The sequence below is a fragment of the Hipposideros armiger genome, unplaced genomic scaffold, assembly GCF_001890085.2.
Source record: "Hipposideros armiger isolate ML-2016 unplaced genomic scaffold, ASM189008v1 scaffold_144, whole genome shotgun sequence".
Lineage (NCBI taxonomy): Eukaryota > Metazoa > Chordata > Mammalia > Chiroptera > Hipposideridae > Hipposideros > Hipposideros armiger.
The window spans coordinates 2,461,994-2,479,988 of NW_017731494.1; the positions used below are offsets into that span (position 1 = coordinate 2,461,994).

At 40.9% G+C, this 17,995-nt stretch overlaps 1 protein-coding gene across 2 annotated transcripts in view; it reads right to left on the minus strand.

The window, feature by feature from the left end:
* Positions 1 to 17,995, minus strand: part of TMC1 (transmembrane channel like 1) — a 219,104-nt gene that overhangs the window by 145,916 nt on the left and 55,193 nt on the right. The gene's annotated exons all lie outside the window — the stretch shown is intronic.

Consider the following 17,995-nt stretch of genomic DNA (forward strand, 5'->3'; position numbering starts at 1 on the left):
AGTAAAACAGTAAAATATGGCAAAAATGCACAGTTTGGTCTTCCATCTTCAATTTGTAAAATCTCTAAAACTCAACCAAATCACTCAATTTCTTTTTAGAATGAAGCTAGAACTGTCAGCTGTCAAATGACATAGAAATAACATAGATGTGAATGACTCTAGTACTTCCAAAAATGAACTACTGCCATCTGTCGCAAACATGCATCATGACTTTTCTGACAACCCAATATATAAATCCCAATCTTTATATATGAATATACATACATATACACATACACACATATTTTCATTTTAACTTTCCCCACTGTTTCATATCTAGTAAGAATAGAGCTGAGATTCAAACCCAGGTCTTTCCGTTCCACTAAACCACCCAGACTAAAATGGACCAGTGGTTTTTCATGACTTGGGGAAATGAAGGCAGAAGTGGTTGTGACTCACTGGGAGAGCCCTGGCATCTGAATCCAGATCATTGTAGCCCAGCTCTACTCTGAACTAGCTTTGTGAATTTGAGCATGTCCCTGAGCCTCTCTGGATTTCAGATGAGGAAGCTGTAAAGGGCCCTAGCCGTGATCTAGATTCCAAAATTCTGTGAATTTTCTATGCTAGCAAAACATCCCTTTTATAACAAAGGAATGACTCAAGCAATATTCTCCTTTTTCGCTATGGAGTTTCTGATTCCATTTTACTAATTTGGGAAGTGTCTATTCCAAATAATTTAATAGGATGACTATATGATTGAAGGATATGGTTTTTAAAAATCTATATACTATCTTGGGAATCACCATGGTAGAGTAAAAAAGACATTTGAAAAATTACTCAGTACAATTTCTCACTTTACTGATGCAAGTTATATAACTTCCCCAAGATTACACAGTTTGTGTGTATTATAGTTAAAATTATAATTTTATTACCTGGGTTATTAAGATCTAACATACCAGAATGCCCTCAAAATTATATTCTGATATTCAGCACCAAAAAATAGAGAAAAGTTTAGCAGTATAAGAGAGCGGTTATGGGTAGGCTGTGAAATTAAATTGCCTGGGTGCAAATTCCAACAGCACCACTTACTGCATGATTTTGAGCCAACTATGTAACCTGCTCATGCATCAGTTTTTTTCATCTGTAAATTGAGGGTGACAACAATTGCCATACCTCCAGTTTATCAGGACAACTAAAATAGCAATCCATGTAAACTGTGTAGTATATTGACTGGCACATAGTAAATAATATTAGTTAGGATTAAGATTAGATTGTACATTTAATACATTGGCTAAATTTGGTTCAACTGCACTTCTTTCACTGATATTCAGGATCAGAAGTATTCTAAAAGGATCTTTCAAAGATTGTCAGTCTATAAGTTAGAATTATGATAAAACTGTCTACTAAAAAAGATGAACTCTAAAATTAATTTTAAGAAGGATGGACTAGCATAGAGCTGTTTTCCACTGCAGTATGCTAAGGTTAAGTTAGTCCCTTGAAAACCTTGTAAAAATGACTCCAAAATCACATATAAGTAACATACGACATCCATTGTTCTCAAAATTTTTGTCCCCCATTAAGCAGTTGATGACTTGAGTTTTGCCAGTGTATGGACATTGCTTTAACATCACCATATTTAACTGACAGCGATTAAGTCCACTTAATACACTGTATATGAATTTCAAAAGGCCTTTATGACTGTTTGTCTCATCTTCATGGACCTTTAAACTTAATAGCTTTGGTTGCAATAAAGAAGTGATTTCCTAAAGTTAAGTATCTCTTCAAGGCTACTGCCAGGCTGTTCAGTTGATCAAATTATGACGTCACCCAGACACAGACCTCCATGTGTCCTCTTCCGCTTGTCCACTAATTACCAATATGTGTGTGTTTGGAGGGGTGGGATGAGACATGCTCCCCTGACATTAAACAAGAGCATTAGTCGAAAGAAATGTCAGTTCAGTTCAGTGAATACAAATGCTTCAGTTTTGCTCTGGTTCAAGAGTTTTAAGATAATATAATTTAAGGTTCATTTAAAAGTTAAAGCACAATAACCCATATTGGAGCTATCCATTTCTCTCCTTCTCTTTCTGAAATGTTAAGGCAGCCAGTCTTAAACACAGAGCCCCAGAAGATTACAATCAAAAGAACTAGCTCAGGGGCACATTCCCCAACATACTTTTCTAACCATTCATTTTCCCAGTTGTCATTCGTCCTCCCTCTCGCCATTAATATAATGCCTCTGTCTCTTCCAACTCCTGGGACTGTAACAGAGTGAAATGCTCCATCCCTCTTTGACTCCATCTTGTTCAAGCCTGCTTAGTCTTGTGTATAGACATGCAAATCATTAGAGGGATTCTGCTTGCGGCTTGAGTTTTACAAAACCAGCCCTTCCCATCTCCCCTTCCCTTGACATAAAAGAAGTCTGAACTCTGTACTTTCTTAAGATGAATTTGGGGTACCTCCAGGGCTCCCATCTTCTTGGTTGGCACCTTCTTGATCCATAAACCGTTAGCCCAAATTCTCTTTTGTTTTGGCATTTGGAAGCATCAGGCACGCACACAGACTTTGGACTGGTAACAAGACCTTCACTAATCCCATCTCACTATGCTAACCCACACCACCCATCACACACACAAAGAAAACACACCTCCTTTCAATATTCTAAATGTTCTCAAATTCAGTCGTTCATGCCCCCTTCCTCCCCCCCCCCCTGCCAGCACCCACCACCCACATCTATCCCATACTTATATTTATTCCACTGGCCCAAATGTAATTCTTTCACTAAGTAGTCCTTTAGCTTAATGAGCAAGCCAAGGAAATCTGGGAAGATACAACTTCAAGGATAGTAGACAGACATAATTTTGCTAACAGGCATGACACTTTCACTATCCATCCAAAAGATACTTAGGGAACAAAAAGAGTAAGTTAAGGTAGATTAATACGACTAACGATTTGAGGAATGCAAACCATTGATGAGGAAAGTATCACATTCCCTAACAAATCCCACTTTTCTAAGAAGTATTATAAAATGATGTTAAAAAAAAACAACCAGTCCTACTAGCTATGAAATTAATTCTGTGACTTTTTTTCACTATGTGACAGTGACATGGTGGACAAACTGACAATCTCATTACCCTCTTTCATACCATGATATCTCAACCTTGGCACTATTGATATTTTAGGCAGGATAATTCTTTGTTATGGAGGGCTACCCTATGCTTCATAGTATGTTTAGTGGTATCCCTGGACTTGACCCACTAGATACCAGTAACACCCCTCCTCCAGTTGTGATAATCAAAAATGTTTCCAGACATTGCCAAACATCCCCTAGGGGGCAAATTTTTCCCAGATTGAGAACCACTCTCATAGATTAAACAGAAGGCTGCTTGTCCTAGATCAGGGGTCAGTAAGCTACAACCCATAGGCCAAAAGAAAAACCCACTGCCTATCTTTGTAAATAAAATTTTACTGGAACACAGCTGCACTCTTTCATTTACTTGTCTATGGCTGCTTTCTCATTAAAACAGCAGAGTCAAGTAGTGGTGACAAAGATTGTATGACCCGTAAAACCAAAAATATTTACTATCTGGCTCTGTAGAAAATAAAGTGTGCCAACCTCTGTCCTAGTCTACTGCTTTCGAACATTTGTTTTTTTTTTAGTCATGACAAGTTTTTATAATGAAATCTTATATAAAACTTGTGTCAGACAGGGTCCAGATGGAACACTCAACTTGGGTGATTTGAGAAAGTAAGGCATATGCGGAATAATTTTTGTAGGCATTTTCAAAGGTGTGTCAGAGCACAAAGATCAAAGGGCTAAGAAAGCGGAGCATTACTATGAAAGGGAGAGGACTAAACCACCCTGAAGGAAGGAGCCAGCGGAATGCAGACCTCCCTCACAGTCTCCCCTACCCTCCAATCTCACGCTAGTGTTTTCCAATGGTCAAGTCCAAACAGGAGCAGGAGGGCAAGACATTCCGTTGACGTGGTCCTGATAGGTCAGCCTCCCGAGTCACAGAGCAGAGTGTGGAAAGGTGGAGAGCAGACCTGGGGGGCGAACGGGAAATCCCCAGCACAGAGCCCTCACATCTAAAACTGATCAAAGCAAAGCTCCTGGGATGTTGAGTGGGACACAGTATTGAGAGCAGCACAGGCTGGCCTTATCTCTGACCCACTGATCCTAGTTGAAACAGGGAAGATGAGAATCCTGTCCTAAATCCTCTTCCGGCCTTCTGACTTCATTTGTCTCCCTTCTAAAACAAAATCCCATAGACAGCTAGATCAAGCCTGTCTTTTCTAACAAACTACAATCCTTAAACCCTTTTCTACCATTCAAACCTTCAACCTCAAGAATCAGACATGCCCCCAACCTTCCCTGCCCACTACTTCTCTGCTCATGTCCTCAAGCTTCTAAACATTGATAGAAAATTTTAAGTACCCTGATTACTGAATCAACCCCAATGTCATAATACCAGACAATAGGGGCCTAAACGGCTTGCTCAGCTTCCCATGGGTTTCAACGCTTAATTAAAACTCCCTTAAATATCCTTATCACTAAGTCTGATAGCCTTTTCACCAAACCTCTTCAACCTTATCCTCTCTGCAACAAAAGACCGTGCCATCATTCCTTCACTCTTGATTTGCTTTTTCCTCTGTCTTCCATAGCACCTTATATTCTAGGATTGTACTTTGAACTGGGGCATGTCGGGCATCAATGTTTCCTCCTTGATAATGAGATTATAATTTTAGAAAGCTTTATCACCAAATGATGTTGGGTCCTTTTCCTAAGAAGACAGCAGCTTTAAAACTAAACGTGACCTTGCCGTGATCAGAGGAGATGCTTTATACTTAGCTTCAGAACATAAAATTTTTTCTGACCGAACATATTCATAAAAGATGCTGTGTGTGAAAGAGTGAGAAAAAGAGAGAGAGAGAGAGAGAGAGAGAGAGAGAGAGAGAGAGAGAGAGGATATGAATTTTCTGGACAGTAAAGCAAGCAATAGAAAACAATCCCTGCTGTGTGGTCAGCCATGCAGTTGTAGCTTGGGCCTTCAATGACTCCAGCAATGGGTTAACAAACCAGTAAAATATGTATCCATTTTAGATGTTCAGAGGCCAAAGCACTTGAAACAAAGTGATTTATGTGACCCAGTTCCCCTGAGGCAGGATCACGCTCTTGTTCCCCAAGATGGCTTAAATATTTAGCAGAGCCATCTGTACCCTTGAAAAAATAATCGCCACAAAGCTCTCAAGACCACATCCATATACAGTACTATAAGTGCCACTGAATAAAATGATCTATAGTGGGTGGCAATTTATTCTTCCTCCCACCACCTCCCAAAACTAAGAGACAGGAACTAAATAACAGAGCCTCTTTATCTTTGTTACAAGTCAGCAGATATGGCAATTTCTCTATAATCAGAAATGTTCACTGGGGATGAAGTACATTTCTATCTAGAAATATGTTTTCACAAAGAATGACATTTATACCAGAACAAGGCAACATTAGTCCCAAAACACACCAACAAAATATTCCCAGGGTTCCAAAGTTTCTGAATGGGTGGCATGCTTGGGAGATAGGAATTCACTAACAGGAAAAATCACAGCAATTCACCAGTGTATACAATTCTGAGTTCAACCCTAATCCATCACTTATTGGCTGAGTGACCTTGAGTGAGTTACCTTCATTTCTCAAGTCTCGGTTTCATTTGTAATAATGTCATGGAGGAGGAGAAATAGTTTTCCCTCTACCCTTCTGAGTACTAGCTGAGATCTTTGCAATAAAAGACAGATTAATAAGAGAAAAACAAACAGAAGTTTATTAACATGTATACCTCCTTTACACATGGGAGATACCCAGGGAAAATGAGTAACTCTCAGGGAGGCTTGCAGCTCCCACTTAAATACCATCTTTAGCTAAAGACAACAGAAAGAAAAGTGGGGGGAAATCCGTTATGGGGAGGTTGCCAGGAAAAGTTTACTAATCAAGGGTAAGGTTGTTATGCAGATTTCAGTCTGGTGCCTTCTCCAGTGATAAGGGTTTCTTGTAATTTAGAGTCATCCTTCTCTTCCTAGTACAGAGAGAAAAACACCATTACCAAAAGAGAGTTCCTTACAAAAGGGTACCTTCTACTGTGTTTGCACAGCTTCTCATATCTGCAGTTTTTCAAAATAATCAGTTCAAAATAATCCTTATGCCCAAGATACATATTTCGGGGTGACACATTCTGTTACCCTTCAATGTGATACAACAAATCCCTACATCCTAGTGTTGCCATGAGGCTTAAATAAATTGATACAAGTAAGATAGTCAGAACACAGTTGGAACATAAAAAAGTGCCCATTAAAAGTTAGCCATTACTATTTCAGAGCAATGGTTCTCCATGTGTGGTCCCTGGACCATCAGCAGCAGCAGCACCTGGGAAACTTGTCAGAAATACAAATTATCAGGCCTCATCCAAACCAACTGAATCAGAAACTCAGGGACTTGGACCCAGTAACCTGTTTTAACAAGCCCTGCAAGTGATTCTGGTACTCACTGAGATTTAGAACCACGCTTATAGAATATAGGGTAAGAAATAGAGTGAAGAAATAAAATGGAGTCACTATAGTCAGGCTACTAAACTACTAAAACCAAGTAGACAGAGGTATGAAGAAATAATTCTGTTCTTGTTTTAACTAGCCTGGGAACCTAAACTTTTCATCTTTCCACTCCTGCTTCAATGTCTGGGTATAAGTCAAACCCCCTCTGATTACTCCCTGAAGGACTAAGGAAAAAATGGTCATGTGTTCAGATGACCTGCCATCTATTATCCAGACCACTGGTCATCTAGAGGGTTACCATCTCAAACCATACCAGAGGCTAAGGATGCAGGAGTGATTCTTCTCAAGAATGTACGGTTTACTGTAAGAACTCTTAGCTTTTCTTTCTTCCTCAGGACACTCTGGTTATTGCCTAGTTGTGTTTACAGTTTGCAAACCCTAAGACCCTTAAATAAATCTTTATCATTTATTTCTGGTCAAAGCCTCCAGACTCCTTTTGTGTTTGTTCAAAAAGGTTAAAACAGAAAATAAGTTCCAATTGGATTCATCATTAAGGACTTCCGTATTTTTGTGTGTGTGACTAATGCATGATAATGCTTGCTTTTATTTTTTTCTAAATAACTGAAAAAGAATTCTCAATGGTTTGAGAACAGCAGGATTTCTATAGGATCACTCTTACCATTGTATTTTTTACTTTGCTGCATAGAATACTTCATACCATACACCCATATTCCAAGAGACCTACTATTTAATTCTGTTAATGTATTTTATAAAGCCAAAGATCTGCTGGGGGAAAAAAAAACGTATTTAAAAGAGAGACAACCTACAGTATTGGTGATAATCATGAGACTGTATATTTGAACACAGCATATCAGTCTTAACCATTTCTACAAATGATATTGTACAACTGTAAGACTGGAGCACAGGCATATGCTGAATCATTGACAAAGCTAGATGCAGGCATGTAACACAAGATTTCTAAATCTGCGTATTTCGTTACTTGAGTATAGTCAATAAGATGTGTACACAGTTAAAGGCAAACTCGCCATTTAGAACAAAGTAAACCAAAGTATATATTTTTTGTCACTTCATCCTCCACACTGCTGCCATAGAGATTTTTCTAAAATACACATTTAATCATGTCACCATACAGCTTAAAAGACAAGTGGCTCCCTTAAGCCTGGCACATGAGAGCCTTTGTAATTTGGCGCCTGCTGACCTATTTCACGGACCCCAATTCCATAAGTACACTTCCTCCATGGAGCCTTCCTGACAGCTCACTTCCCACCACTGAGGAATTGGTGTCTCCTCGCTCAGCGCTTCCTGAGCACCACGTGCGGATCTCCAGCACTCATTTCTACATCACATACCATTGTTGTTTGAATGTTTGTCTCTCAACAAGGTTGTTACTTAATTTTCACTGACAGTAAGAAGCACACTTTCATTTTTGTGTCCCCAGCAGTTGGCATAAAGCTCCGCACAAAGGAGATACTTAGCACATAAAGACTTTCCATGAGTCTAAAATGTGAGATCGATGCACGCGTCAGGAAAACACAACCATCCTCTGGAGCCCCTCTCCACCCGGATAAAGATCAAAACCTTTAAATCTGAGAAAAAGCGCCATGGCTTCCTGGGCTCCAGTGTCCTCCTCACTCCAGCAGACACTTTCTCCAAGACAGAACATTCTATCGGTTGCCACCATCTTCTGACAGCCACCAAAACTCTCATTTATTTCATTTAAGATAGTCTGACCCCCAAAGTTACATTGCCAGTTGATTTCAGATTGAAACCCTCAATTTTTACTCCAGGCCCTAAGTCATGAGCTTCAAGACTTAAGTAAAAGCTGCAAAATAATCTGGGTGTAGTAGTTTAGAAGCAGCTGACCCCACATTCGTTGGCCTACTGAGTAATCCTCCTGGCTCCAAAATCACGGTAATTATTTGCTCGTCCACGACCCTGCTGCCATTCACTACCTCTCAGACTGTCATTTTAGAATATTTTCCCTTCTCAACTTAGCTCTGCTCTCTGATCCTGGTATTTTATTCTTGCTAAATCATTCAGCCTAAAGCATTTGGCCCAGAACAGCGGGGATACTCAGCCAGCTATCCTTCCCGGGAGCGCTCAATGCTTAAGTATAACATCTTGAATTAATCGCAAATTGTTTGAGAATATCCTATTTGTTTGGTTGCTTATGAACATGTCCCTGTCTACTGCCATGTCCCTTAGGACAAAAGATACATTTCCAGTTTCTAAGTGAGTTGGAGCAATGGATGGGTCTGGATAAAATGACAATAACTCCCCTGTAAGTACCCAGCTCCTTATAGTCTGCCTTGAGAAATGTATTGATAGTTTCCTATTGATTCTGAGATGTCTGAGGCGACTCCTTCGTCTGAAACTTCTGTGATGCTTTTTTGCAATGACCAATGGAAGCTTTAGTTTTCTCATTCTTGTGGGACTTCCATAAGAATTAATTTAGGTAATATAAATAAAGCAAGGTGTTGGTACACGCCACACACATTGTAAATAATCAATAAATGGTAGTTATTGCAATTGGATATTGGAGGCTGTATTAGTTTCTAAAGGGCTGCTATAATGAGTACCAAAAACTGCCTTAAAACAATAGAAATTTAATGTCTCACAGTTCTGGAGGCTAAAAGTCCAAAATCAAGGTGTTGCCAGGATCATACTTTCTCTGATGTTTCTAGAGAAGATTTCTTCCTTGTCTCTTCTAGCTTCTGGTGGTTGCCAGCAATCCTTGGTTTCTGGGTTTGTAGATATTGAATTATCAGAAAAGTCATGAGGTATTTTTTCTGTTTTTCATTGCAAAAATGCGTCATGACTTTTCCAACAACCCAAAACATTATTCTAGTCATGTGGCCATCTTCTCCCTGTGTGTCTTCATATCATCTTCTCTGTGTGTGTGTGTCTGTCTCTGTGTCCAAAGGTCCCCTTTTTATAAAGATACCAGTCATACTGCACTAGGGCGATATCTCTATAAAGATCATATTGCCAAATAAGATCACATTCTGAGGTATTGAGGGTTAAGACTTCAACATATCTTTTGGGGAAGGGAATGCAATTCAACCCATAACAGAGGTGAAAGGTAGCAGAATATGTCACCACAAAAGATAACTGTAGGAGTTCAGGACATGCCATCCCAAAATATGCTACTTCGGTATATTGATTATTTTGAGCTGTAGGCACTTGAGAAACAGCAAACACAGGGAAAGGCTTTCTCAGAACTTACCTGTCTGTCTAAAGTCAGATTCTCCAAAAGAAGTCCATTTGTCATAAATCTCCTCCCCAGGAATTTTATCAACCAGACAAGATTGACTCTTATCCCAGGAGAGAAGATTTGAAGTTAACACTACACCCAGACAAACTTTGTCACAAACTATCATACCTCCCATCTAAGGGCCCATTCCTCTAAGGACACATTCACCTTTCCTAAAAATCATTTACTCTCCCCTAAGAGGTCTGCCACCTCCCTCCCTTTCCCTATCAAGATACTACTTAAGACTGAATTCTAAGCTACTTTGGGAGTTACTCATTTTTCCCGGGGTGTCTTCCATGTGTGTGAGGTATACATGTTAATAAATTTATGTTTGTTTTTCTTTTGTTAATCTGTCTGTTATTGTAGGGGTCTCAGTTAGAAATCAGAAGTATAGAGGGGAAATTATTTTTCCTCCTCTACAGAGACATAGTAACTCATTGTGGTAAAAATAGAGAATAGTATTTTGTTTTTTAATAACTGGCACACTTTTGTTTTGTTGACCTCCTTTTTCTTGCGAGGGAGCAGGATTCCTAATTATATTTCAGTCCAGTGTTAAATTTTTTTGGTCCCCTTTGGTTAGTAAAACAGTCAGACAAGTTGCCACTTCAGGCGCTGGTGGCCCCCAAGTGTACCTGCTTGGGGGATGGGGGCGTGGGGAAGGCAGAGGAGTGCTTGCAAACCTGTTCTCCATGGGGGAGAAAATCAAAAGGCCTCAATTTGTCACATTTATGATTTCCTCTGTGTGTTGAGTGCTATTTTGACTACTCCTACCACGGTGGACTCCAGCTACCAATGAACGGCCTCTGGCCAAATTCCTGAAAATTGAAACTTAGTCTCATTAGCGTGTATGAAGCGTTTGTCATATATCACTGAAGGCAAGGTCTGCTTTCTCTATAAAGAAAGTAGATCTTTATAGAGATATGGCCCAACATGCCTTCTCCCTTTCTCCTCTCTAGTTCTTCAATTTGTGCCTACCCCCAAAATTTCAGGCACTGGATGAGGAAGGGAGCAACAGTGACGTATCTGAGAAACTGCAAGCTGCTGATGGCAATTCCGACATCCCTTTCTGGTGATTGTTGGTGCTTCTTTGCCACCAACATGGCAGGTCTCTTCACTGGTCTCATCTACATGGCAAGTGTCCAGCACTGGACGTGCATTTGTTGGTTCATTGGTGGGTCTTGAGGCGGGTATTTCTCTGCATAGTCTGTGGTTTGGAAAATACAGCTTCAACGTGGCCCCCTTGGACCCATTTCCCCAGCCTTCCCTTGGCAAATTCAACCCACAGGCTTTTTGAAACTGGGATCCACTGACCCACTTGGTCAGCCCTTTTTGTAGCTATCTGCCAGAGGCTTTTATCCCATCCACCTTCTTTGGCATCCACGTAATGGAGCGAAACCAAGTATCTTCGCAAATAAATGGTGACAAATGCAGGCATACCTGGGTAGTCCCTCTCCTAGTTAAACCGTGTGTCTCCTATCACTCTTCTTAACCCAATTAGTATCAAACTCTGCTGATCCAATGGGAAGTAACTACAAGCCAAGAAATCACTGTCAGCACCAAACCAAGTGGAGAGGAGGGAACAGATGATGATGACATCCCCCAATGTACAGGAAAAGGAAAGAAACAAGCCCAAAGTCCTTCTCTTCCATGGAAAGAAGATGAGGAAGAAATAGTTCCCACAATATGAATTCTGCTTTCTCCGAAAAGGCATCCTCTTCCTCCCTGCAGGTCCCCTTTCAGTATTGTTCACTGTTAAAAACTGGGAAACCAGTTTGGACTACCTCGCAGTAGGAAGGCAAGGATTAGGAATCTCCTGGCCCCAAAACAGGCCCTGGGCCTCGGAGAATTTAGTAATTTTATTCTCAAGGCCCTGGGTCCACTGTATTTGCTACACTCTTCATCAACTTCTGCAGGTGTTAAAAGATATTAGTAATAACAGATAACATTATGAAGCAGGGAACAATCAGTACCTTGTAATGCCCTGTTACTTTATTATTCTAGTATCAGAGGAAAAAGACACCTTGTTTTTTAATCAAAACGGACCATAATCAAACCCGCCTCCAAAGTTGGAAGAACAGGGAGAGGAAATCATTCATGTCATGGGGAAAATAAATCTCAATGCTGCCTCTTTGCACTGCAGAGACTGGTGGGCGAGGAAGATGGAGACCTAGAGAAGACAGATGGTTTAGCAGAGCAAGAGCGCATTCATTTGTCTCTGATATACAGGAAGGTTCTCAGGGATTGAGGACAGGATCTACTCCATACCTGAGGAGGAGGCTATCGACGCAAAGGAGGGAGCATAAAAGATAACAGGAAAGCAACACTGTGGTGGCTGAAGATTTTTTTTTCCAGTTTTTCATTTAAGATGTTTGCTCTGCTAGGATACAAACCCCCGTCTGAGCTCTCACATGTGCAGTAAAGACTGTTACACATAAATGCCCCATAAGGGTATTTTTCTCATGCAATTCAAAGAAAAGGGGATGACTACAGTGTTTGGTTCAGCATGGGGTAAGGAGAAAGGGGCTTGCACGGGAGATGAGAGGCTAGACATACGGAACGAGTTCTCCCACAAGCAAGAAGTAGGAGCCAGCCCTGAGCTAACACTAACCCCTGGGAAGATGCAGAAATCTTGGAGAAGACAGACACCAGAGGGTCTGTGGCTGACATCTGGGTTTTATTACTAATACCATTGTTCTTCATTAAGAGAGCCAAACAGAACACACACAACACAGCTCCCAGTAACATCAAGGGCACAGAGGCCTCTGTATCTGGGCCAGGGACTCATAAGACTTATCGTTAGCAACGCTCTGCCTGACCCTCATAAGCACTAACTTTTATTCATACTCAGGGGCACACGGGGTGGAAAGCTGGGAGGATGCGGCCCTATCCTGAGGCTCACCCCATGCCAGTTTCTACAAATGGCTACTTCAGTCTTAATCGAATAGAGGGTGAACAGCAGGTGCTCTCAAGGTGGCCCTTCCTCTTCCAGAACCTGAAATCTGTCACAGAGCATGGCGACTCCACAGAGCTGAGGAAATCCACAGAGCTGAGGAAATCCAAGCCAATGTGCACTATTGTGAAGCCTGCAGCCCCTGTGTCCTGCTGGCCCGCTTGGCAAAAAAACAATTTTCCTGCCCCATGTGAACAGCACTTGTGTCATTCTTTTTTCTCTGTGCAGGAAAAAAACTCAGTGGCTAGAACTCTGGTCCATTACACATGTAAAATGTGCTTCTTGAAAGAGGCAGCATTGGCAAGTCTTCTCTAATAAACTTTTCTTATTAGGCGTTCCACATCTCGTCATCTGAGAAGTCTCCCACGTGGCGATTTTGCGATAGTTGCCACAGCTCTGTAACCTGAGCAGCGAAGCCCTCAGCAGACTGTATTTCAATTTGTGAAATTCAAATCCTCAAATATTTACAAGTTGCTGGTGACTGATGTGCCTTCCACCATCATAAAATGAAGTAGGAACATGAGATTTTCACTGTACATATGTGTAAGCCACTGACAGTCAAGTATCCCACATACTTTTTTCCAGGGACTCCAGCGGTTTTTTTCTTCGCTCTTTTCTCCTACTTTTTAAACTTTCATTTCTCTGTTAGTTATGTATTTTCTTCAAGGTGGAAATGAAAGCTTTTAACATTTAAATTCCACGAAGGAAGCTTAATGACACACAACTCTTAACTATTTTAAGCTGCCCAAAGCAACTATTTAAATACATCACATAACAGTTTCCAGAGGGGACAGTGTATACAATTTCTTATCAAGTGTACTTTGGTGTAGATTTACACTATGTTCCTTTGACTAACTTTCTACTTAAAAAAGTCCGGGCTGTTCGCTTGTCAAAAGGTATGGCACTGGGTACTTTCAATAAAGGAGTCTTTAATCATTGGGGTCAGTCACTGTATAACCTTGAATAGGGAACAAGGTTTCTGTATATTAGTTTTCTCTTTTGCAAGATTAGGTTGCTGTATGATCTGCTGTCTAGCTGGCTCCATCATGAATCACCATGGTACACAAACAAGAATAATTTAGTGCACCACACCTCTAACACTAATCCTCAACATAATTGGCACACTATGAGGTCAAAATAATTGGAAAATGGAAGACAGAACGGAAGGAATTGAATAAAGAAGAGGCGAAGGAAAGAAAGGTAATAGGATTAATTAGACTTTACGGAACCTCCAGACTGCCACTGTATTTTTCCATTCATATCTTTCCCTGGCTAGAAAATCGGCTTCAAAAGTAGAAACCCCAAATTTAGCGGGGAGGTGGGCATGCTAACAGGCTGAGGCTATACGAACAGTCCTTATACTCATTAGCAACTGGTTTGTTTTGCCCACCTCTGTACCCCAGTATCTTGCAAATGTACTCAACAGAGCCTCTGATAAATATTTGTAGAATACGTATTTAAAGCTAATGTAGTATCCATTAGATAAAAGGTTGATAAGGAAGTGGATAGATCAGGTGGTGAATCAACATCTGTGTCATTAAAGTAGAACAGTCAGATCTGATGTGCCTCCCAAAGCGATGCAATGTGAAGTACATAACATCATATTCTTGTAAAACTTGAACTGAATCAAGCCTTTGGAGCCAACTTCCAGTTGAAAAAGGAGGCAGCTGGAGGAACAAGTTAAACACCACTATGAAGAAACAGGCAAATCCAGAACATCGGACATTATAAAGGTCAACTTACTGGTATCTTCAATGATGAGGAGAGAGAGAGAGGGAGAGAGAGAGAGAGAGAGAGAGAGAGAGAGAGAGAGAGAGAGAGAGAGGTGTTACTACTCAGAACCTTGATTGGATCCCAATTTTAACAAATAAATTATACAAAGACAAGACAATTGGGGATGTTGGAATGTGTACTGTGTGCTAAATGACTCCGAGGATTTACTTTAATCATGGATAATAGCGACATTATGGTTATGTAAGAAAATCTCCATGTTTTTAGAGATGCACATAGGAACAGAATAATGTGATATTTGGGGTTTGCCTAAAATACTTAATGTACACACATAAAGGGAAGGGGAATACATGAAACTTGTGTGGAAAAAATCTTTATAATCACTGGGTCTGGGTGATGAGTGTAAGGATGATATACATATATATATATATATATATATATATATATATATATATATATATAGGGGTACATTTTGCTGTTCTCTACACTTTATGTTTGAAACTTTTATAATATAATCCTTTTCAAAAGTAAAGATCTTGGGGGACATTCTGACCAGGAAGGAGTAAAGGGAGCTTTTAAGTGCTAGAAATGCTATCTGATCTGGGTGGTAGTTACATAGATGTGCACATATGCAAAAGTCATCAAACTATACACTTAAGATCTGCGCTCTTTATTGCATTTAAGTTATACTGCATTAAAATCTAGTCTCCATTTTCTGTAGGTAAAATTAAATAAACACCTGCATGTGTAATGAAATGGAACACATATCTGTTCTGCTGGTCCCTCAACCACCCCCCACTTAAGAGATACTTGAAAATTCCTGCATCCACTCTTTCACTGGCCTTCCATGTGCCACTGGAAACACTATCTCTGTGCTTTAGAAACTGGAAAAATTATCACCCAGTTTCTGGGGTGATGGAGCTTTTAAAAGAGACAATTTATAAGCACTGGCCTTGCATCAACAGCATCTGAGAACCCTGGAAAGAAGTGGACAAAGAACTGCTGTCCTCAGGCAAAGGGATAGAAGGAGAACAGCCTGGGGAAGGTGTTAAAAGGAAAGGCATCAGTAGGGGGACTCCATGGGGGTGGACCCACAGGTCTGTGGCTCAAAAAAAAGCGTGTGGGCCGACAATCCCACCCTCACCAGAAGATCCTGGGGATAGCCTTGGAAGGACAACTGTTGATGCTGCTCCTAGCTGCAGGAAAAGAAAGGAAGAGAAGAACAGCTCAGTGAGCAGCTATCAAAGGTCCTTTTCCATGTAGACCATGGAATGAAGAGTGATAGACAGGTGCAGCACTAACACTTTAGGGTAATTCGTTTACCGTAATGACTGAATCGGATCCCTTTCATTCGCATAGGAGAGAATATTACAGAGAAGGCAAGATAATGCCTGAAAGGAAGGGAAAGAACTGAGGCGGCAGGCGGCCCTGATGATCCCTAACAGCCTTTGCGATTCTTCTTCCCTCATCTTTCACACTCGAGCATATTTTCACAGACAAATAGCATCATGGTCCAGCCCTGTAGGACCTAAGAAGTTTGACAGCCACCCGCTTCAGTTCAAATTGGCAGTGTTTCTGCTGGGGTGGTTGATGAGGTCCGTGGTTCACACCACACTAATCTCCTAACAAGCAATTGTTCTACCATATCCTTGCCTCTCTCTGCAATACAGATAAGCTAAGAATTTTTCAAATCTTTACATTCTGGTCCCTTTTTGCTTAACAATTCCCCCTCCAATTTATGTCTCTCTTCCTGCATTTTACTACAAGCAGTCAGGAAGAACTTACACTTTGCTTAGAAATCTCCTCAGTTAGATACCCAGTTTCATGGCTCACACGTTCTACCCTCCACAAAACACTAGAATGTGAACACAATGCGATCAAGTTCTTTGCCACTTTATGACAAGGATTGCCTTTTCTCCATTGTTCAATAGCAGGTTTCTCATTTCCGTCTGAGACCTCATCCCGACAGCCTTTACCATCCACATTTCTACCAACATTCTGTTCATGATTATTTAGGGGCTTTCTAAGAAGACGGAAGCTTTCCCCACCGTTCTCCTCTTCTCTTTCTGAGTTCCCACCAGAATTACCTTTAACAACCCCTTCATGGTAACCTTGGCTTTTCTAGTATGCAATTCAAAACTCTTCCATTTTCTACCTGTTACCCAGTACCAAAGCCACCCCCACATTTTATGATAGCTGTTACAGCAGCCCCCCACTTCATGGTACCAATTTCCCTATTAGCCTGCTCAGGCCACCAGAACAAAATACCATAAATGGGGTGGCTTAAACAACAGATGTTTACTTTGTCATAATTCTGGACGTTGGAAAGTCCAAAATCAAGGTTCTGACAGATTCAGTGTCTGGTGAGAACCCTGTCCCAGGCTTGCAGCGAGAGGAAGCCTTCTTGCTGTGTCCTCACATGACCGAGAGAGGAAGCTCTGGTGTCTCCTCCTCTTCTTATAAGACCACTAATCCCATCATGGGTTTCTACCTTCATGACCTCATCTAATCACTAGTTACCTCCCAAAAGCCCAACTCCTAATACCATCACATTGGGGGTTAGAGCTTTTACATATAAATTTGGGGTGGGGGCATACACAAGCATTCAGTATATAACATTACCACAGTATAATCTAGTTTATCCTGATGGAAACAAACCCTACAACAAGAGAAGACAACGTTAGGATGAAACGAACACTGTGGACACCAAAGTAGAAAAACAAATAGGGTTTTTGGCATCATTGAACTGCTGGATCAACCTCCATCTGAAGGCCATTCTAAAGGTAGACTTTCCAATTATATAACAAATCAACTCCCTTATAATTTAAGTTTATTGGAATCAAAACCAATGAACTGGCACACAGGTAATGTTCTGTATTATGTGACCCCCAACAATGGTCATATCTAAATGGAATAAGTGAGGGCACCAGACCTTTGAGCAGACAATATGCAGGCTGGGCAGTGGCCTATAAAGTAGCCGGGTACAAAAGCTCTATCCAGTAGGGACATATATCCAGGGAAGTGATTGACCAAAATCAAGCCATTTGGCTTCAAGTCCTTCTGTAATCTACTGGTAGCAGCAATTGTACCTGAATTAGAAACAGAAGAGAGCTGCACATGGGGGAGGGAGTGGGGGTGGGGGTGGGAGTGGACTGGGGAGTGTGTCCTTCACCTACCAACACTGCAGCATGTCCACAAACCATTTCAAAATTCCACAGGGAAAAGTTATTAGTTAAAAAAATGTGATATAACATGAAATCAACATGATAGCACATGAAATCAATTACATAAATTGTGGGATATAGTCACAGTTTTAGTTTTCTACCACAGAATTAAAAACTCACATTTCTTCTCCGTTATGAGAGAAATTAGAAACAAAGAAAAATTATGTGTACACTCTCATACCTGGACTCTGTCAGATTGTGCAGCCATGCGTAGCAGAGGGAAGGCTCATGATGGTGGAACAACAGTGGAGAGAAAGGAATACGTCTGGGCCTGCCCCACCCCGCCCCGGGAGG